Source organism: Rhodnius prolixus, unplaced genomic scaffold (assembly GCF_049639745.1).
Source record: "Rhodnius prolixus isolate KJV_2025 unplaced genomic scaffold, Rpr scaffold_1, whole genome shotgun sequence".
NCBI lineage: Eukaryota > Metazoa > Arthropoda > Insecta > Hemiptera > Reduviidae > Rhodnius > Rhodnius prolixus.
This window is the reverse complement of record NW_027411581.1, coordinates 50,807,435-50,831,301: the sequence shown is the minus strand read 5'-3', so window position 1 is coordinate 50,831,301 and position 23,867 is coordinate 50,807,435. Positions and strand designations below refer to the sequence as shown.

Sequence of the window (23,867 nt, the reverse complement as noted above, 5' to 3'; positions counted from 1 at the left end):
TAAAATTTAAAGAAATCAAAGACCTACAAGTGAAAGCTTCTATCGCATCAAAATGCCTATTTCAACGTCAACTCACTAAGAATGTACTAACTAAAATCCAGCATTTAATTGTGTTTCTAATCATTATTATTAGGGTGAAGGGACCAGTAATTGACTGGGCACCAGTAATTGACATACCAGAAATAAACTGGTATTATAAGGGATATGAGCCGTTTTTAGTGGTGATTCTTTCAATTTCGTTATTGAGAAGCCTTTGGGCAGCAGTTCCAGAAAAATATTAATTATTGGAAGGTTCCTTGGTATCAGTGGAAGGTTATTTGTGTTAAAAGTTCAAAATCAAGGAAAAAACAAGCCGTTGCTAAGGAGGATTGATAAGAAAATAATTTTCCTTTTTTCTTATTTTTCGTTTATTTGTTCATATATTCGTGTGGTTATCAATGTTCTGTTATAATTAGTATTACTTGTAGATTTCATTTATGTAGTTTTTTTTTTAATTATAAGAAGCATTGAGGATTAAAATGGGGCTGTCAATCACTGGTCCTTGAAACGGCAATCTGCCCAGTAATTGACATGTATGTCAATTACTAGTCCTACAGCTTTTTTGTTTGAGACCAGTGATTGACTTCCTGGGAAAATGGTAAGATAGGTTGATAAATTTTATTATAATTAAAAATTCAATCATTCTAAAATAAAATCATTGATAAAAATCGGCAAAATAAATAGTAAAACTTCCAACAAAATATGTTTAAATTAATGAATTAGCAAATGTACGCCTTATTTCAAGAGGGCATGCAGAATGATTATTCTGTACAGAACAACAATGTATGAACAACAAACTGGAATAATCGTGATCGCCGAACAGCTTCATTTATTTATTACTGTTATAAGTGCGAATGCTTACAACCTGTGGCGGGACGCGATGAACGTGCACACAATGTATAATATACATGTGCCCAAGAGGTAACTCAGTAATAATAAACAATAAAATACTGAATAGATGCAGAAAGTAAGAATGAATTACATTCAGATAGTTTGGTTTCGAAGCAAATGACACTGGCAGCACAGATTGTGGAAAATATTAGCGAAGCGCTCCAAAAGAAGGGAAGCGTAGGAGAAATTTGGTTCACTAGAAAGCACCAACAACTCGAACACAAAGTCGCGTAGTTGCGATCGGTAGCAGCGTTATAGGCGGAATGAATAAAACAAGGATGTGACCACATAGTCTAATCGGAAGTAGAGTTTGGTAAAGTGAGAACCAAAAACGTTCCCAAAAAAAAAGGTTTAAGTAACAAAATATTTAGCGGAAACTTGAAAGGATAAGAGAGCGGAAGGGTTGAGAGAAAGAGATAAAAGCGAGCCGACAGACATTGTGTACGATCTAACAAGCATGTTAGCTAATATCTCCTTGGTACTATTGAAAGAAAGGGCTGTTCTTCAAATTACCTGTCTTGGTTTAGATTTAATTAAAACTGTCCGGTAGGACAGTTGTGTAAGGGTTGATCGTCAAAAACTGCATAAAAAAGAGTAACGATGAAAAAATATTAGATTATTTAGGTTTGCCTATTTAAGAACTGATTGTAATTAATTATGAATAAGACTGATTTTTGTTATAAATCCAATTGAAAAAGTGATTTAGGTGATTTAAGTGATTTATTTAGATTTAAAAGTGATTTTGAATGCATACCTTATGTCGTTTCATGAATATATTTGTATGTCAATTACTGGTCCCACTCCATGTCAAACACTGGTTCCACCGAAAATTCGCTATGTCAATTACTGGGTCATTGACATACTTACAAATAAAGTCATTTTTGGTCGACATAAAGATCGAATTTACTGCTTTTAAAATATTAATAAAATAAAATACATCCTACTGGAGCGGTACAATTTTACAACCTACACCTGGAGCCAAAATAACGGAAGTTATTCTATCTTAAACTCGATTTTTTTCTTAAGCAGTCAATTACTGGTCCCTTCACCCTACTTATCGCCATTAATATAAAGATTTTCTGCATGTTGTGTACATATGGTGACAAATTAGGTAAAAACGAAAACTTACAAATCAAATTATCAATTGGTATTGACGAGGCCCCGAAAAATTCTAGATTCTGTGACTTTCTTATTTTTGAAGTTGGTTTAAAATTTTTGTTTTTTGAAAATACTTTTCACACTAATATAATCCACGACTATTAATTTTCCAAGAAACTTTCCTCCTTGAAAATTTGATTTCTTGTGTGCTGCAGGGGAAACATCGTCGCTGAATAGGCCCAATGAAATTGGAAGCGGAAGAAATGTACCCTAATCTTGCAGGAATTTATAGTATCAGAAGTAGATGATTAGTCAAAGTTTAATTATGTCAAAATGTCCTGGAAATAACCATTCTAAATGTTTAAATATTGATTACTATTCATTCCTCTTTTCCATTTCACCCTAGAGAGAGGGCTCTCGAAGGGCTCTCAAAGGGAAAGGTCTCTCATTAATAAAACACTTGGTACTCATGTATTTGGTAACTTTCCAAAGTTAAAACAAAAAGAACTGAAAGCAAACTATGTTTGTTATTGTTTGGAGACGTGTGGGAAGAGCCTTGTTCGGGTCATTGCTTTGTCGGCCAGTAACTTTTGTTGCCTTATAAAGAGATGGAGGTGGTGTTAGCAAACGATGGTGGACTGGGAGCAGCACCCAAGAATGGAACTGGCTGTGGGATAGTAGCGAGTTAGTGCTGCTCCTCTAATGGACCAACCAAGAGATATAGTCCTTGCCTATACAAGAGGTTGTTTATCTTCTACAAGTCTACTTACTGTAGCCTCTATACCATTCGTCTGACCTCGCTCTGCTTTCCTTTAACAAGTGGCCAATGAATACCCGACCATGCAGCTTCTCATTCACACTCTCACCGCCTTTTTATTGTTTTTCTGTCTCATTAATTAAATTTATATTTCCATTTTATGTCCACATAAAACACTTTAATTTTGGCCGAGAATTCTAGATTTGCACATTACTTTTTTTTATCATCTGATTTATGAATTAAGGAGTATGCCTGATTTTCCTTTCTTAATATATTTCAAAAGAAAAATTAAATAACTATGGTTTATTACAATAGTTACTGAGGCATTGAGAAAATTCTTCTTGAAGGAAAAGCGCTAGTAATGTGAACAAATTTTAATAAATTAGTTTTATCATCAATGACTAGACAAAGTCTTTTTTAGTAATTTCTCTCCATTTTTCAATCTTTCCAATTTCGAAGACCATAGATGCCCTTCTTCAGGAGCTGTTTAGGGGTTGTGATGTAACCTCGTACGGTTCCTTTTCCTCCATTCTGAGGCATTGAATGTTATTCATAAAACTATTCTTAATTAATTCACTTCTCGTTAAAATAGAGTCGGGACAGGCGATCCACAAGAATGACGAGGAGGGCATCAGAGCCAACATTCAGTACATGGCTGTAATTAGCATATGCAGAAGATGGTATTAGGAAGTTCTTTTGAAGAATTGAAACAAACATCCAAGACTCGGGGACTGCTGTTGAACTAAAAGAAAACTCGCAATGCCAGGCCCAGGAGCCGTCGTGAATTACTTTCTTCACATAGATCAATTCCGCCTTGGCTGCAGCGGAGTAGCTTTATCGTTGTAATAAAAGAAGAGTGATAAATGCAGAAAATATGTTTATATCTTTTAAGAAAAGCTTAGTCGATTAAGAAATTTGACTTGGATGTCGAAAATACGAGTTATCTCATAGTTATCTATAAAGCAAAAACAAGGCTAGTTAGTAGTAATAACTGGTAGCAAGAGTTCATCGTGACATTAGAATACAAAATAGTAAGAATCCTGAAAAGAATATTTTGTAGAAGATCTTCGATCAATTTTTACAGGAGTGGTATTTAGAAGGTTTGAAACAGAAAAGAACTCAACTGGCTTTAAGGAGAAAACGTTCACATAAATAAAAAGGGGCCTAGATTGTAAGACGAGGTTTGGGATACTTGCTTCTTTTTCTGTAACAGAAGTATTTTTAAGTTTAGACAGCAAAAGTACTTTTAAGTGACGAGAAACTATAAACTATTTGAAGGTTAGAGATTACAGGAGGCAATCTGTTTAAAGCAGATGACGAAAGATTGGTGTCAAAAAGCTGATTACAGTGGAGATGGTATTCCCTTCAATTCTAAAGCACTTCAGCGCTAAATTATGAATAATTTTGTTTATATGAAAACATTGTTATTGTTAAATTCATGAGCAGACAATTCTTGGTTGAGATTCATTTAGGTGATTTGGTTTTTCAGTTATAGTTGGTATAGTGTTCATATAGTTCACACACTCAAGGAAACTTCCTCTTGTTAGAGGTAGCATTCTTCCAATTAACTTGCTCACTAAAAACAAATCCTATGATAATGAGAGAAGAGTTGAAGCGAGCCGGGCCCTTTCTAGTAAACTGTACAGGGCAGTAATTTTACATAGCTTTGCATAAGCATGAAGGATTAATGCGTTGAATTCATTAGTTCTCCTTTACTTCCACACTGAATCCTGCGCTTTATTATACTAATTGTTATGTCAGCGAGATTATATATATAATATTTGTTAATTTATTGTTTCTATTTTATATCAAATTAGGAAAAGAATAGAGAATTTTTTTTTTTTTGATAGTTTTTTGTTTTTACTTCTGTGATGCATTTTATATTACATCCTTGTTATAGTTACTACGCTGAATTTGAATAAATTTGTTGCAGAACAGAGCACTCGTTTATCAATATCCTGCGATTGCATTTCTTAATTCCTCTAAACTTTTTTTTTTTTTTAGGATTTTGTTGAGGGCTCAGCGAAGTAGAAGTCTTATTCTTCTTTATTATTAATTCTGTAAGTATATATATTTTTTTATATTGAGTTTTCAGTTGAAATATGGGTGTGAAGTTAAAACTAAGAATCACCTGAAGCTTGATATGTTTAGGAGGCACTGATAAAGTTTCCAAATCTGTTAACTTATCCGGTGTGCCTTTAATAAATAGATTATTCTTCTCTCCCTCTCTTTTTGTTTTAAACGATTTCATATTTTCCAAAGTCCTGTGTTTGGCAGCATATATGAGATCTGTTGAAGTCATTCTATTGACCCAAAACTTGCGTAGGAGTTCATTTGAGATCTGCTCACTTAGAGGGATAGAAGAGAACCGAAAGGCTATAACTGTTGAAGTGAGGCTGCTGTTTATAGAGCACTTCAGACCTAGAAGTTACGGAATCTCCTTGGTCTGATACCCCTTCACGTCTGCAGATATTACGGAAGTGTGGCAAAAACGGGTTTCCTCGAACTGGTATTGAAACGCCTATTTGAGCTACACGAAAGTGCCATTCTGATAGCTTTAGCGCTAGCTTGTCCAGTATTGGGCTTGTATATTTTGAGCCAAGTGGTTTTTACACCAGATTCCACGAGTCGAAGTGACTATAATATCAATTGGTTCACGCCGCTCGTTTATATTTTACTTTAAATAATAGTTTAAACTGCAAAAAAAAAGAAGTAATAATAATTGTATAAATATTTATTGAATATTTGTATTCAAAGGGAACCTTTGTGAGTCAGTAGTTTACAACCAACCGCCTTCTTTCTGTACATTACGAGAACACATAAACTAAAAAGATATATGTATATAAAATAAAAATAGACGCGAGTTCTTTTTCCTGTTGAAGACATAAAAGTGAATAGAAACAATGGTCTTTCATAATATTATACTTTTCTGAAGTATGGGTCATTTGATGGTACACTAGTCAATAGAGTAAATCTTGTTTTCCTTCTTATCTTTATTTATTTACATTCATTGAGAGGAATCGATTTTTTTTATAATAGAAAGGCGAGCGTTCTTAAACAGGATATAGATGACGAGGGGTTTTCTTTTAATACATAAAAGAAGTATCTTTTCTTTCCTCTGCATTACTGTTCTTATTGGGATGCCAAGAAATCTTCGTTACTCCGAAAGTGATGTTATTAAAATTTCTTTATTTAATTATCGATTTAAGGGATGGTAATTTTTGTGAAAAATTATAATCATCTAGGAATCACTCTACATTTAGGCGAATTTAACAATTCGGTTGGTAGTATGTGAATGTTTGCTTTTGCGGTTAGCTGTATTCTGAAAATGATAAGGAATCAAAATTTGTAGCAGTTTAAGCTACTTCTAGCTTCTAGAAAGCTTGAAGGCGGAACAAGTAGATTCGCGAAGATTGTTCGCATATTCTTCTAATTAGTAGTTAGCTCTTGGAATGAAACCACTTTAATTTTCTATAATTACTTTCGTTCACAATAATCTCATTTAATTAATTATAGAAAGAAATCAAATTCTTATTTCCACTTCTAATAGTAGAAAAAAATTGTAATATTTTAAAAAAGCCAGTAATCAAAAAAAGGGTATCACCTACATTTTACTACCTCAAGCCACCAACTTTAGGATTTAAAATTGGTCCTCCTGTGGCTAAGATGTCTGTTTCTAGCTACAGATTACTGACTTTTGGCTATACCACGATCACTGCTTGCTTTAGCTGAGTCTGGGCAAAGTCATGGGTTAGAGCGCTCTCAGATAATCGCAAACTATGATGTAGTGATCATTACACTTTTAGATTTAATGGAAAAATATTATATAGCTGGAGGTAAAGTGTCATCAAACTTTTGGTTAGTTAATTACTTTAACGTCTTTAAATTTCTAGTGGAAGTAATGTGGGAAATTGAAAGAAGTTCTATAATAAACCTGTCACTCGAAGAATTTGTTTCTCAACTGACAGTCTGCTAGCTCAAACTTCTGTAAACAGACGTCTCATTAAATTTAATACCTTCAAATATCCATTTTATATTTATGAAGTGTTATTATGGCAATTTATTCTCTCAAAATACTTTTAGTTAATTCTATTTTATTGGTGAATTTCACAGAAGTCATCGAAGTGAGCTGGTGAAATGAATTTACAAATGAACATTCATTAAAGAAAAAAAAAATCCTCATTTGAAACAGTCGCCTTTACAAATTTTAAATAAAAACAACTCGTCCGAGACACAGGTGAATTAGAAACGAAGTACCATTATGACTGTATTCAGGATGTTGAAATCAGATTTCCTAGAGAGAAATCTTATTGGTTTAGCCCTTGTTCTCCAAAATGAAGTTTTTTTTTTATCGTTCATTAGATTTTTCGAGTTGTACTTACTAAAAATTTAGCAAAAATGTAGCTATAATTTTATGTAAACTAAGATGAACAGACTTTCAAATGATCATTTGAAGAAATACCCACAAAGGTCAGATCATTGTAGATAGTTATTTATTTTAAACAGATTCTTAGCTATTCGCTGTTCTATATTCAGCTGAACAGTCAGATTTTAAAATCTGTTATTTTAGACTCGTGGATATCCTCAATAGTGAAATATATTTAGAACAAGTACGGTTCTTTTGTGACGGTCGAAGAAAATTTGGCTAGACCGTTGTCAATCTCATTTAGTGTTTTCAGTGCAATGAGCAGATTTAAGTTTTTCGTTTAATTGTTGTCTAAAAGAAATCCAGATTATGGTGCAATTTCCTAAAATTGGGAACCAATATTTGGGTGTCAAGAGTATTAGAACCGGACTATGATCGGAGAAGGGATATTTAAGAGACTGCTGTATGAATTGGTAATAATGGACTTATTACTTTATTTTTTAGTTATAAGACACACAGCGCAGAAATATTAATAATAAAATAGGAAAATTTAAAATTGTAAAAGAAGTGTAAGAGTGATAAATTTATTTCAGAAGTTTGTAGTCAGAAAAGCAAAAAGCAACTGCAAAGAACTATAAACTTTACTTTACTGCGTGTAGCCACGGATGAACGCGCGGTATAATTGGAGTCAGGAGAATACCTCTCTCCGTTTTGCAAGAAGAACAAATTGAGATAGGAAAGAAGAGAAATCCTCTTTGGAACATTATAAAGCGTTAATGGGGAGGGAATTGTCGTGTTTTCATTCTAGTTTGGACGAGTGGTGACATTAAAAGTTCGGTGAAATAAAAATGATGAAGCGTCCAAAAAATTTAGCCCGACAGTATAAACTTAAAATTTGTTTACAGTGAAATTGGTTGAAGTGTCAAAGATCTTATTTAAAAGTTTTTTAGTTTATTTGGTTATTCACTACTTTAATACAGTTTATAGTTTTATTCTTTAAAAGTGATTTAATATTGAAATTTCCTTTAAAACTGCGGTTAAACATTCTATAACTATTTCTAGGACGGAAGTATGTTGGAATACATGTTGTTAATAATTCAAGACTTTCAACAGAGAAACTGAAATTCTTTTCCGGTATCGCAAAATTTCTCATAAGTGCATCCACCGAAAAGTAGATGCACCATAAGAGTTGCTGGTCTGGTAGCTGGAAAACACCAGCCATACAAGTGCATTAACTGTATATAATATTACCTCTTTTAGGTCCACTATATTCTGAAGATATAACAAACGGAAACTGGCAACGGACTACCTGTCTTAATTTCCTCAGGCCCAAAGAGGTAACTTCATTGCAAATTGTGAAAGCTTAACTCTTAGGAGAAGGAAATAAATATCAAGCCTTTTCAAGATTCCTAAGATTAATCGAACAGACAGTCTGGAGGGGAAGCTCAAATTGGCGACTAATGAAACGAGAGTCCTAGGCTTTCTGGATAACCCCCAAGTTTGCAATGATAAGATTTTTAACTCAGCTCCAATAAGAGAAATTTAAAGAGATTTCTGAGAATGAATCATTAATTTTAAAAGCAGCTTTGGCTAATTCTAAGAATAAACAGTTAGTAAAAGCAAGAGAAAAAAATTTGGAAAAAAATTTAAGGATTAGTGAGAGTCTAATCCTATATTGTAATAATCCTAATCCTATATTGAAATTGTTTATTGAAGTCCAGGAAAAAAGATATTGAGCTCTTCAATTACGCCAACTGTGCTGTTAATGTACCTAGTTGGTGAAAATATTCTTGGACAGTGTTTAGAAAAAAACTGCCTTTTGTGAGCTGCCAAATCCCTTTTTAGATAATACGAATCGTGAATGAAAATAAAGTCAGAAAAGTTTTCTTTCAAAAAATGAGAAAGCTTTTAATAAAAAAAAAACTGAGTTTTATTAAGTTTGACATAAACAGAGGGAAAATCCAGCGAGGGATTTACAAAAATCTAGCTGTTTCACTTTTCTTTTTCTTTTTTGCGCTGATTTCTGAAAGAAGGAACTTGCAGTTGTAATGTAAGCTGCTTACAACCTAGGACAGAATTTTTTTATTGTTATATTTATTGCTAGTTTGGGTAAATATTGTTCTGAAAACTTTTTATATCCTAGCATTCTGTTTATATTGCGTAGACATAACAAGACGTAAAAGTAAAGAAATAAAAAGTTTCAAGTATTTTGAGCCCTAATGTAATCCGTTTGTTTAAATACTCATTCTTTTCATTTTTAAACTTTGCTGTGCAGTAATCCATCAACCTCAACAATGACAGAATTAAAATTAAAATTAAGGAACAAAATTACTGAAAGATTACAGAAAGATGCAGAACTTAAAGAGGATGTATGTGTACCGTAGAGCAATTTCCACTACTGGAATCGTTCTAAAAGTCCAGTTAGGACAGAAATGATGTATTTCAGGAGCTTTTGGGGAGTGTTCTTCGGATAGTGTTCTCTCGTTACAAAAAATACTGTCCATCACCAGACAGTGAACTGTAAAAAGTAAAGCTCTTAGGAAGAGAAAATCTAAGGGTCAGCAGCTGGATTCGAACCAGATTTGATTGTTGTTCATATCATCATGACTGATTAGTTCGCTTTATGGTTAGCTATTTAATCTAGTTGAGCATCATCTTTCCCTTTTTCTTGGTAACATAAGAAAACAAAGTGTTCTCTCTCTTGTAATTTATAGCCGTATAATAACTATCACTATACAAAATTTACAAGAAGTAGCGAAATATTTGGAGATGTCGTTTGACACTAGATATTAGAGGTGAAATATACTTTGCTACACGATCTTTCGCGTCTCTGGAATGCTCTTTTTCCCATTTTACAGCCTTAAAATAAAGCAAAATTTACATATATTATAACATATTCATTATACATCGCAATGCCAGAGATGTTGAGCAGCCAGGTTACATTAATTGTCCTTGTTTAGAATTAGAATGTTTGCCCATTTTGAGGATGTGAGTGTGTTGAGAACCTCGCCCTTTTGCTTCGCCCCACTTTCTTTCTCTCTGCCGTATCTTTTAATCTTATACATCCGAAGAGCTTTGCATAGTTCAGAATTTTTGGTGAACTGAAGCAATGATGAAAGTTCTTGAGTGGCACAGCGCTGGAAATGGTGTCTGTTAAATTAATACAAAAATAGGGTGCACCTCTCTCTCAGTAATTGGATCTTTTCTTTCAAAAAGCAGTGTAATAATTTAGAGCAATATTTAAAAATTTTCCGTCTCTTCTCTTTGGCTTAGGAAATTCTTATAAAATGAATTAATCTAAATTTAGGTTTTCTTTCTTTTTCCAAGTACCTGCTTGAGTTAAACGGGCCATTTCTTATTGCACAGTGACAGAGAACAAGCAATGTAAACTAACAAGGAAAAAGATTTGCTCAGTGCTTCAAATCCAGCAGTTAGTGCTCAAATTTTTCTCTTCCTAGGAGCTTCTTGTCTGATAATGGACAATATTGTCTGTAACGAGAGAACACTATCTGGATGAAGAAAAAGGGACTGAAAATAAGTCCGGGTGCTAAAAACCTAAATAAATGTTACTTCCGTTGAGGCAAAATGATCTTCCCACTTTAAGAACCTCTTTGCTATCAAGTCTTTTGATTTCTGCAAAAACCGTATAAACACAAGAAAAATGGTTAATGTTCTCAAATACCATATTATTACAGTAGCTACAGATAAGTGCAGGAAACATTTTGTAAACTTTGCCATTCATACTAAATCTTGAATGGTACTTTCCCGTCATACGTACTTGTAAATTTGAGAGGGTTCAAATATACTTGGCAATATCAGTTAATTTGATAAAAGAATTGAAAGAAGAAGGGTTATTTGGTTTGTCTTCATCTAATAACTACAAATTTTACGATCATTTTTATAGTGTTAATATCTAAACTATCAGCTAATGCACTGGACTTTCCCGCGGAGATCCCGAGTTCAATCCAGCTATCGTCTCTTAGATTTTCTCTACATCGAAACCACTTGCAGACCGGCAGGGCATTGAAAAGATTCTGGTACCAATGATCTCGGATCTTGACGCTCCCTAAATTAAAAAATAAATTAATTAATCAAAACTAAATAAATGAAGTAAAATCAAATGAAGGCATGTATGTTTTCGTATATCAATTTATTTGAGAGAACCAATTAAACTTATTTTGCGCCAACTATATACTCGTAAAGTTACCGGTCAGAATGGTGCTCTGAATGGATCATGTTCATTAAACAAACATTAATTAAAAGAATAATCTTAGTGGCATTGAAAAAATAGTGAATCGGATTGCATTACCAATTTGAATTCAAAAAATTGATTGTATTAAAAATTTATGCTATGACAGATAATTAAAAATAAATATAGTATTACTAGAAAAGGAAGAATGAAATTTATGTATAGAAGGTAAATTTAAAATTGCGCGTTTTGCTGCATGTGCGTTATAGTTGAAATGGCGAAACTAACTATGGGTTTGGGGCTACTGGCGGGATAGCTGAAGAGACGAAAGAGTGGGTTGTTGGGTACGCTAGCGCTCCCTGTACGCTTCCTGCGCAGCGAGTGTCAGGTTTCTCCCTTATCACTTGGTAATAAATCAAGAAAAAGGAGAGTCAGCTGTTTGCAGGTCGCTGGGCTGCACTGGGAGCTTTACCGGCTCATTTTAAAGGAGTAGACAGCCTGATAGAAAATTATATATAGTCATTGGGGAACGAGTAGCGCTAGTACTAATAGAAAAGTGATTGTGGTACAAGAAAATTGGAAAGTAGAATGAAAAGGAAGAGCAGGTTTATAGTTAATACTAAAGGAAACCATAAATCTCCTCACTCTGGAGAATTAATCTCATTCCATAATTAGTACAACATCCTTCACGTTTTGTTTATCTTACATTTTCAGTTAGTGTACATTCTAACCTCACCTTGTCTTTTAACAAGTTGAATTTGTTAGCAGTGAGGAGTGTAACTAAGTAAAACTGAGAACAAAGCTTTTTAAATCAAATTTCTTTTACAGAGAGAATTTTGGAATGGTTGTTCAAATGAAAGCAAAAGTTCATCACCTACGCTTTTAGTTTAACTTGACAAACCGAATTCCTTCATTGGTTTATCGTCACAAGTAGCTATTTGAATACAAAAGCCACTATTTTCTTAATATTTATGCCTGCGGCATTCCCATTTATTAGGGAAAATTGATGTTTTAAAGAAAAATTATCATTTGCAGTCAAATTAATTTGAATAATTCCTAAAGTGTACTTGAACTGGTTTTTATTGCAATTTAAGGCGCATCAGCAACCGACCTCTGAGATTATTGGCGCTGGAGCTTTTTCAATGAATTGGCTAGTGTTCTTCTGTTTAGAGACTTGTCCATCATTGGACAGAGCACAGTACCACACTCTAAAAAAATTGTAATCTAGGCAGCCCGAATAGAAAATTAATAATTTATATTTCTTTAAGAAAATTTTTGTTTGTGACACTCAGACTTCTTAACATTCCTCTCAGAATAGAGCATTGAACTCATGTTTACTTGCTAGGTTCATAGCATAAAAATCAATTGCTCAGTGTTTTCCATTTGATAGCAACTATAAAGTTTTCTAGACAGTAAAAACCAAGGCATTAGTATAAAATAAAATTACTGTGGGCAATATCTATTGCATTTTGAATGTTATTTATTAATAACTGAAGAAAAGTATGAAAACAATTATTTATTTTACGAATATACATAATTTATGTTGATCTAGCTGGATAGCTTTGATGCTTTCAGCTAGATGTAAGACATTACTATAACATTAGCTCGACATGTTTATCTCCTCTGATAGCAGCTAACCATTCCATTACAATCAATAATTATTAATGTAATTTAGATATGGGAACTAATTGCAGTAAATTAGCTCATCCTATGTAATCTTGTTTTAACGAAGAATTTGCTTCATTAATGTTAATGAATTATTTCATTAAATAATGACATAATGAGTAATTTAAATTTTATAAAAATTAAATGTATGATTTTGTAAAAAATATTATTTTACAGATCTTGAACACAAAAAACCTCCAATCTATAGTTAGCAGCTAACCAAATTGCTAACAAACTAAATTTATGTCCTCATTCTGCATAAAAAGTCGCATACCCATTTTTACCCTCAAAATTCCATCCTTATCCATCAGAAGGCTTTATTCATTGTTACTAGTACTTAGAAATATATGTAAGAACATTAATTCTCAAATTTCTGCAAAGTTTACGCTGTCAGAAAAACATTTTTGAGTCACAGTGTGAAGAGAGAGTTTGCATCACAATGGTATTTCTGGTAATTTGCTTGATGAAAGTGCAAGTAGCCTCCTTTAAGTGTTTACGTTTAGACTAAGTCATTTCCAAGAAAATGTTAGACATCTGTATTATTTTCTCCCTTCAACTTAGCATCATAATTCTTCGCGATCCAATTTTGATGACATTCTGCTGTGTCCACCAAAGAAAGCTGCACTTTTTGCCTTTTTTTAATGGTGCTCTACGTCTAGATCCCTTCTTATAAACAACATCTAAAACCTAACACTCTAGGTCTTTCGTAGTACATCCTCAAATAGCGCATCTCCAACGTAGGTAGTAGAAACTGGCTAAAATTATGCTGCATCCAAAAAGTAGAAAAATAGAAAAACTGTGTTAGTTGGCGACAAGGATGCAAGGATCCTAGTTAAAGTCACTGCAAACATCTTCTTGGAGCAGGTAGAAAGTTGTTAATACCTGGGTGTCCACTTAAATGAAGAAGAAAAATGAAAAATAAGAAAAATAATAGGAACGTCAGAAAGGTTTATCATCGCGAGCAGGAACATCCTTCTAGCAGACTTTGACCCTAATAACGAAAGGCCAAATCCAAGCCTTTGGGTTTGGGGATGGAGATATTCCTTGACGAAGTTTCGTTATCGAGCTAGAGCTAAACTACGTTAACTCATCTCATTGCTATTTTTAGAAAATTAATTTGTTTGGGACTTGAATAACAAGGGCCAACATAAATAGGATAAAAATCTTAGGAAAGAATTTGCTGCTCTTAAAGTTCTAACCATTACTTACTAAATTTTTTTAAACTTAGTGCATATTTGAAGAAGGTTTCATACTTTAATCCATCATGAGTATTTATGAGGAAAGACGTGGGCAAGGTGGCTGAGTTGCACAGTTAGGGTGGACTAACTACAGTGCGAGCAAGATGAAGCAGATTTAATTGAATGGGAGGCGGTTACTCTGCTCTCTTTTGTATGTCTCTTAAAGAATGTTCCAGTCTCCTTTTTTAATTATGCAGAGGTCCACCCACTCTCCGATGGGATGCTATTGCGGCAACTCTACCTGGCATGTTCTCACTCCTTATTTTACTTCTTCCCCCTTCACCATGACCCAGTGCTCCCCTTTTTTACTCCTTATAATTCAAGTAAGCCTACTTCTTCTGTTTTTCTTTTTCCACGCTAATGTTCACATATTTCTGTTTCAAAATAAACAGAAACTGTTACTTCATTCCTTTGCTTATTTTCTCTTATATTAGTTTAATTCAAAACATTTAGTTATCTCGAAACTCCGATTTTTCCTTGAGAGGTAGTTTAAATGAGAGCTGAACCGTGTTCAAAGTGAACCTTGGTTCCGAAATCCTTAAAAAATATGTTGGTCTTCTTTCAAGTTCTCTCTAAGCCTCTTCATTCTTCAGAGAATTTAATTTTATTGATAGAATGCCATTATGACTCCCGAAAGCACAATGCACAGTTTCTTGGCTTAGTTGTGTGAATTGTATTTATTTATATTTAACACTCAGTTTTTTCTCTAGTTTATAACCTTTTATTTTTCACTGACAGTTACCAAAAACTTCTGAGCCATCAACCTGGAAACTGGATCTCAGTAATATTTCAGATAATTTATTTCCTCCATTCAATGCTCTCCATCTAAAATGAAATATGATTACTCGTACTCTCTACAATTTCTTAACAAAGGTTATAAAGATTGGTACACACGTACGTATGCGTTTTATAAGATATTCGTCTATTTGTTTTCAATACATTGATTGATCATAGTTGAGACTTAAAGAAAGTACCAAGATGGTAATTAATTACAAAATCATTTGTACTTCTATTAATAAAATCAATTGTTCGAAAATATTGGCAGTGTGAATTGCTTTTCAAAATTTCCATATTTAAGATCTTTTTTTGAAGTTCTTTTACAAAGCAACATGTTAATATTGGTGCTTGTTTCGTGTTCGCCATTTCTTTATCTCTTTTATCTACTTTGTTTTCTTAGTGATAATTGTTAAAAAAAAAACTCATACTCAAGATATATAACAAGTAAACAAATCAATATGAAGGAGGCACAATTTTTGCTTTTGGAAAATATGTTTTTATTTCTATTGTTTTCTTATAAGCAATGTTTGGTCTGTGGAGAGAACAAATTCTGTTATTACTGGATTTACTGGTGTAATAAATTATACAAATAATAGTTTATAGTTTCACTACTATAAAATATTGATGAAAGTATAGTTACATTTATTCAGTTCTTTAAAAATATTACGAACTGGCTAATTATTTAATTTTTGTAGTTCCTACGAGGGTCGTTTGAAAAGTCCGTGCAAAAATAAAAACTACTTAATTTTTTGGGGTAAACCTTTTTTATTTTTCAACATAGTCTCCTTTTAGGCTTATACACTTCGTCCAACGCTGCTCTAGTTTGTTGATCCCTTCCGAATAATAGGATTTGTCCAAGACTGAAAAATAGCCATTCGTTTCTGCAATCACCTCCTCGTTTGAATAAAATCTTCTTCCCGCCAGCCATTTCTTCGTATTGGGGAACAAATAGTAGTCCGAGGGAGCCAAGTCTGGAGAATAGGGGGGATGTGAAACGAGTTGGAACCCTATTTCCATTAATTTTGCGACCACAACTGCTGAGGTGTGAGCTGGTGCGTTGTCGTGATGGAAAAGGACTTTTTTGTGGGCCGATAGTGGGCATTTTTCTTGCAGCTCGGTTTTCAAACGGTCCAATAACGATGAATAATATGCACCTGTAATAGTTTTACCCTTTTCCAGATAGTCGATGAGGATTATTCCTTGCGAATTCCAAAAGACAGTCGCCATAATCTTTCCGGCCGAAGGAACGGTCTTCGCCTTTTTTGGCGCAGATTCCCCCTTGGTAACCCATTGTTTAGATTGTTCTTTGGTCTCAGGAGTGTAGTGATGTATCCATGTTTCATCCACAGTGACGAAACGACGCTTAGAGTCCTGCAGATTCTTCTGGAACAGCTGCAAACCGTCCTTGCAACACTTCACACGATTTCGTTTTTGGTCAAGCGTGAGCAATCGCGGCACCCATCTTGCGGATAGCTTTGTCATGTCCAAATGTTGATGCAAATATTATATACCCGTTCATTCGAGATGCCCACAGCACTAGCAATCTCACGCACCTTCACTCTTCTGTCATCCATCACCATATCATGGATTTTATCAATGATTTCTGGAGTAGTAACCTCAACAGGGCGTCCAGAACGTTCAGCGTCACTTGTATGGCCACTCCGAAAATTTTGAAACCACTTATAAACTGTTCTAATCGAAGGTGCAGAGTCACCATAATGTTTATCAAGCTTCTCTTTAGTCTCCTGAGGCGTTTTGCCTTTCATAAAGTAGTGTTTAATCAACACACGAAATTCTTTTTCGTCCATTTTTTGAAAATCACTCGACTTCCTCGATTCAAACGAATGCCAAACACAAAGAAATAGACCGATCTGGCTGAAACTTGGTCTGTGTTCTTCCAAGAGATACTACTAACTAAACATAACCTCGATACGCGCCAGTGGTGCTATCTCTCTGACTTTGCACGGACTTTTCAAACGACCCTCGTATATTTATTTTAATTGTTCTTTTTTTTCTTTTTTTTTTGTACAGATGTTCACCCGCTAACACCTACAGCCCTTTCAAATATTGCAATGCCTCACAAAAATAGAAGAATAGCTTGTTTAACAATCAAAAGATGTTGCAACTCTGCCTGGCAGCCATTCTTTCCTGAAGATCATGCTTATGAAGATCATGCATATGAAGATTTCCAGCAGAATTCACTTCCAAGGAGTGCAAAAAATTATTTTGATATGTTTTTTCCGGAGATAATGTACGTTTATAGTTTTTGTTTTTTAAAAATGTTATATAAGTACTGCGAAATTCTATATTAGAAATTATTTTACATTTTGAAACAGCATCTGCAGCTGTATGGATTTCTCAGCGCTTCTCTAAATTATTTTGAATAAGATGGAGATAAGTGTAATACTTCTTTATTAATTTTTTAATTTTAAGGCGTGTCAACATTTTAGGCCATTGTAGTCTTGTTAAAGACATCACTGTCGTCATCCGACAGACTGCTATAATAAGAGGATTATTCTAGTATCAGACAGTTGGATTCGAATCAGGTGGATCTCGGCGTTCGAATCCAGCAAACTTCCAGTATTAAACTATCCCTTTACGTCTTTATGTAATAAAAATATAAATGAATTTTACTTTGAGTACAAACCAAAAGTATTAAAAGAATGGAACAATTTAAAATAGGACAAATACTGGAAAAAGATGGACAGTTCGATTAGGAAATAGTAAGGAGAGTCAAGAACTGGAAGAATAATGGAAACCAGTGCTCTAGAGCTGAAACTTGATCTCTTACAACTTTTTCAGAGCAACGAACTATTCTACGGAAAATTTGGGTGGTAAATAAGAGAGCGCGTGATAGCTTCCTGGCGCTGAAATGGTCAGCAGGATGCTCGAATCGTGAGAGAATTAGAATGTCGAAATAAAGAAGAAGATAATTGCAGAGTAACATCCTGTTGGTGAAGTGCATAGAGGTTAAGCACGTAGCTTTGTTTTGAATGTGAAGAGAATGAATCCGGATAGATCACTTTAGATGATGTTAAACAGTGAAAAACCGGAAAAAAAATGGATATATTTAGTTAAGACGAGAACAGGATATGGACAACGAAACAGCAGGCAAAAGACTGTGCAATGAATAGAAGAATTATTGTATAAAGGATGAAGCAACTCAATAGTTGAAGACTTCGTAAATAAATCAAGATTTGTACAAACATGATTGTTGATACAAATAATGAGAGTTTTTATGTAAGCGCCATTGATGGTGAAAGATAGTGTAGAAATGCTGTTGTGGGGGTTGTAGACCCGACTGGATTGGACTAAATTCAGTTTAATTGGAATGCAAGTTAGGAAACGTTCAGATGAGGGCGATACAACATTTTAGGATGAAAGGGCCCGCACAGTTCTGTTTAGTGTTAAAGGTCTGTAAATAGATTTTCCTTCTTGAATACCACAATTGTCTGAGGCAGATTTAAACCTCAAATCCATTATTCAATTATTCAATAGATTCGTAAAACAAATATTTTCGTTTCACAATGGAATCATAGATGAGTGATTAGATAAATGAACAAAGATACAATGATTTATTGAATAGTGCATTATGTGAGATAGGAAATATTGCTTCGATTGTTGACAATACAATTGAATAGATTTTATTTATTTATTTTAATAAAAATCAATTAGAATGAAAATATGCGTTGAAAACTAGAAGCAGTGCTAAAATATGGAAAGTGCTGCTGGTACCAAAGGAACGTTTTGTCAAACTTTTTAATCTTTGTCCCCCTCAGAATTATGAAAACTTCTTATAGAAACAGAAATTCTTCTTATAGAAATTTCTGAAAAGGGTTCTACCGTGTAATGAGCAATCAATCTAGCGTTTCTAAATATTTACCCTTGAAATTTACCTCAGAATTTATTTGTATTGGTTTCCCCACAGAGCAGTAAATAATGCAGGGAAATCTAGCGTGAACTCACACCATTTTTTTTTTTTTTACATGATATTTAGCAAACTAAAATCAATCAGAAATTGAATAATTAATTTTACCAAAATATCTGAGGTAAGCAAAAAAAGAAGTAACCACTCAGACAGACTAATCCAGTTTTGCGTGGAAAACTAGCGATTTTAGAGATCTGTAATTACAACATCCATCTACGCAATCAATACCCTTTTTTAAACAATTCACTCTGACTCAATAGTAAAAATTTCAAAACTAAACACAATAGTTATTTCGAAAAGTTGAGCTAATTTGTTTCTTTGTTAGCCAACTTTAAATTGAAAAATATATTTTTGTATGTTAACACGAAGTGGCTGGCTACATTCAATAGCTATTAAATTTGTAATTTTTAATCAACTTTTCCCATCAACTCCCAAGCCGGTATCGACCCTCTACATTCTGACTAGTACCATTTTGTTTTGAATCAGTCAATTAGTCGGTAGATATCACACAAGAGCTTTAGGTCTATGTCTGAGTAGTCGGTGTACGAAACTAAAAAGAAATTATTTAAGGGATACATACTTTTGGTATAGAAATTTGCTTCAAACTTGAAATTTAAGCTACGTAGTTTAAACTGATTAAGGTAAAATTAGAAGAAATAAGCAAGGAAGTCAAAAACTATGGCTGAATCAAAGATACTGAATTTTGATTGGATTCACTTTTATTAGAAAAAACAAGATAAATTGTAAAGCATTTATGTAAAGGTATATTGCTTTGGAAACCTAATGTTCAAAAGCTAACTTGATTTTCACTATTCGTGAGTTTTTGAACTCTATAAAGAATAAAGTTTCCATTCAGATTAGTTGGACTGAAGCTCACATTGGAACAGTCGGCAATGAGAGAATCAATTTTGTTCTTGATAAACAGTTTTTTTGTTTATAACAAGCGATGAGGCAGAGAAAACATTTTCTCTAAGAATGGCAATCTACGTGGGTATCCTACGGTAAATTTAAAATTATTAAGCACTTTTTCACTCTTCTCTTAGACAGGCTTAAACTGGCTGAAAAGTTAAATTATGTGAAGGAAGACCGGTGGAAATGAAGAAAACCAGATGGTAAACAATATAATTTTCTACTTCTCACTGTTGTAAATATCGGAAAGCCCCTTATTAGGTGGCGAAAATTTCAAATTAGGTTGACTTCTGACAAAATTAAAACCTTCTGAATGGAATAGAATAAATATTTATTATAATAAATATATACATAAAATAAAAATAGAAGTATAAATGTACGATATAAAACATTTCAACCTTCTTAACTAAGTGAAGTAAGAGAAAAGTTAGATGAGGAGGATTGGAATGCAGGGAAAAAGGAGGAAAAACCTGCAGCTAGAAAAACCTTCTGAAAAAGTTTTGTAGGTTTTGATTAACTAATAAATTAGGATCTACTGTTGTAGAGGGCTTTAATAATCATTAACAAAGAGAAGAAACATTATTGAAATAGAAAATAAATAATGGAGTATAACGAAATGTAATGTTTAATACATAGAACTAGATTAAAAGTGAGTTATTCTATAATAAAAGTAATTTTGTTTAAATAAATGTCTCTAATACTGTCCACTTTGTATCTTTTTTGTGTTGTTTGCTTCTTTTGATTTTATGTCTAAAGTAACTGGCCGTTTTAAATTTAATGATTTTTAATGCAATTTATTGTATGTAAACTTTGATACCATTAAGAGTTTTTATTATTATGTTTATTACTATGTGTAAGTCTTGTGGGTTTTTATAGCATTTACAATAGTACTAATTGTAAGTGCTGTAATTAAGCATTACTATACTTTAAAACTGGCCAATTTATAAAATACCACGTTTTTAACTCAAGGTATCTGCTGAAATTCCGAAATAGCAAATTTTCTATGATAGCTTTGTTTTTCTATATTAAGTTAAGGAAAAGTAAATGGTTATATTAATCATAGTCTCATTAATTTCTGTGCTTATAACTGATAACTTAGAAATATCACGGGTTACAAAGTAAGAATTATGTTGCAGACTCAAGAATGAAGAAGGAAAATACAATGTGTGACTGACAGTCTTGTCAAAACCCTCTCAATGAATGGGGTTCACTATAAATAGATTGATATAAAAGAAAAGCCCATATCCACATGGACGCCACTCCGCTGAATTTCCCAACAATGTGTGCATGAACCCAGTATAGGGGGCACACCACTATAGCCCACCGATAGACTGCTATGCTCTCAACATTTAACAGAAACCCCACGCTAAACCCTCCTGCACCGCCTACGCAAAGTACTTTTACCATTCACCTGCTCTTGTATAGCTGCACTGAACCATTCTCTCGTTGGCTGCTATCGTTAGCGATGACAAACGATCCCGTTGCCACTAGCGTTCACATGTAGGTGCACGTGTCGTCAGGTGGGCCTTCCAATAAGTCCCTTTGGTCCAGCGAACACGGCTAATATACTGTGTTACATGGTCTGATGTCGTTCGACAGAGTTCACCCTGACTTCCATCACCAATATTTGGGAATTTAAAAAAAAAAAATGATTAAAACCACTGAATATGTAAAATTACTTTTTTTTTATTTTCTTTCCATTTCTGTTTTATTTGTTCATTTATTCAACTAAAATTGGAGATGTCTACTTCAAATTTAATTGCCAGGATGCCTGTATTCTCAAAACTAGCCATCTAGTTCAGTGGTTATCGAAATTGTGAACAACATTAATCATAATAAAAATTAAAAATTCATACAATATTAATTCTTAAAGTTGTCGCAAGTTAGAAGTGTTAGTTCTCAAAACAAAGGATTTGAGATTAGAAACTTAATTTTTAACATCTCCTGTTTATTGCAGCTATATTGTTTCTATAAACATTTTTATGTTTTATATGTCGCATTAAGGGCATTCCATTGGAAGAGGATTGAGGGTAGACTTACCCTTAAAGGGCTAATTTAGGGCAATGTTCCCTCTTATCGCTTTTATAAGTTGGGAGAATTAAATGAATGGCTAAAATTTTGAGAAGTTGGAAACAAATTTTGGAAGTTTTTTTTTTTCATTCCATTTTTTAGTACAGCAATGTACCAAGGAATTACAAAAAAATAAACAAAAACTAGGAAGAATAGAGATGGCATCACGGCCAGGAGATCAGCTTTGTGAATAAAAGTGAATGAAGACACTGTTATAGAAATCCAGATATGGTGTGGAAACGTTTTACGAATATGCAACCAAAGGAAAACTAAAGTCACATTTGGAAATAAAGAGAAAGGGAAAAGACCAAGGAATACATCTCATAGGACTTAAGAAGAAAAATTAACCTAGGAATTATGGTAGAAGCATTAAAAGTGGTGTAAAAATAAGGCGGCTGATAATCAGTTAAGGAATATTAGATCAGTTTCTGCCACTGAACGGGTCTGCAAAAAACTAAAAGAACGAAGAACAAGTAGAACATCCTTACTGAAAAAGTGGAAAAAAAAATAATTAAATGCCTAATTAAATCATTTGGACGTACTGTTGGATGCAGAATTTTCAAAAAGGAGAGCAATAATTTAAGAAGTGATAAAATATTGTTAATTTTATTTAAGAAACTCAATAACATAATAAATAAACATTTAAAGGGTCACAAAGATCTCCACATTCTAATAGTAGTACTGCTGATACTAATGGAATTGTAGAAGGATAAAGCAATCCTCTAAATGGTAGGTTGGCATCTCCAACTTGAATAACACTGGGCGAACTAGACGTAGAAGGAGGTAACATTTCACTCAGATTGAGCACTGGATTCCATCTAACCTACAGAATTAATGGAAATTCAATTTAGAGTTATAGATTAGAGTTATGTTCTGCTACAATGTAGAATGTATGCAATACATAGAAAATGAAGAGGTCTTAGTGTACTCCACTACAGTCTTTGTCCTGAACAGTTTAATTATTTCATCTTATTTTTCTGAAATAAATAAAAATAGAAGCTTTCGTTAGCTGTCACAGTTGACAACAGCTTGAGTAACTTTCAAATGCATTTATTTTAGAAAATATTGACATTTAGACCAGATTTAGTACTCCCAAAGTTAGCGGCGAGAGAGAGCACTTACTGCCCTGGCACTCACGCTGGCAGAGTTTGGAAATGTTCCTATTATTTCAATGCTATATCTGTTCCTGTTGTTTCAATGCCTGTGGGTTTGATTTTCTCGGAGAATCAACTATCTCGACCAAACATTTTTTGTAAAATTATGAAACTTTAGAAGTTCGTGGATCTTGGTTATGAATTAGAGTCATAAGAAGATAGAAATTAGAAAATGTTGGTAACATTAAATGCCTAGAATTAACGTTTCATTTTAAAAAAAAATATTTAAGAAGAGCTGATCCATAGTTTATCTAAAAGTTACATCATTTCGCCTTCCCCTCACTTTACACGAAAATATCGCTGATTCTTTTTAATTTGAACAATAAGTTCATTTTAATCTTTTCTCGCCTCTGTTTCATATTGTAACCATCGCAAAAACTGTTCTCAGGCTCTGCTATGGAGACTACATATCCAATGTCAAATGTTTATAGATTGCAATGTTTTAGTGAGGGAAGAAAACTGAGTACACTGCTATCGATCCTATTTAAATTGGTTATCGATCGAATCTAAGCTCATCGACGGATCACCCACCGTATATCCTATAGCGCGGCAGTGCTCTAGGTAATTGAGTGGAATGATGTGTACCCAGATGCCGCCAGTAGAAAAGCTAGCGGATATGAGTGTGTGTGTTGAGTGGGCATACAGCCCCCTGGAGAGGTCAATGCCGGCAGCTAGATTTAGTGGCGATAGTTGGAACAGCTTTTCTGCTACATACGTCCAGTTATTATTACAAATACTAATCGTTACGTTAGGGTGCCATAAATATTTAGAATACAATCCGTTATT

At 33.6% G+C, this 23,867-nt stretch overlaps 1 protein-coding gene and 1 long non-coding RNA gene across 6 annotated transcripts in view; one reads left to right on the top strand and one right to left on the bottom strand.

Moving 5' to 3' along the window:
• The window catches only part of Lar (tyrosine-protein phosphatase Lar), an 855,139-nt gene that overhangs the window by 681,770 nt on the left and 149,502 nt on the right, over positions 1-23,867 (bottom strand). The gene's annotated exons all lie outside the window — the stretch shown is intronic.
• LOC141449468 (uncharacterized) overlaps positions 1-23,867 on the top strand; it is a 308,854-nt gene that overhangs the window by 279,650 nt on the left and 5,337 nt on the right. For all 5 annotated transcript variants that reach the window (XR_012455537.1, XR_012455528.1, XR_012455530.1 and 2 more), the window contains one exon: positions 17,052-17,271. This is a non-coding gene — a long non-coding RNA (uncharacterized lncRNA). The remainder of the gene's footprint in view (positions 1-17,051; positions 17,272-23,867) is intronic.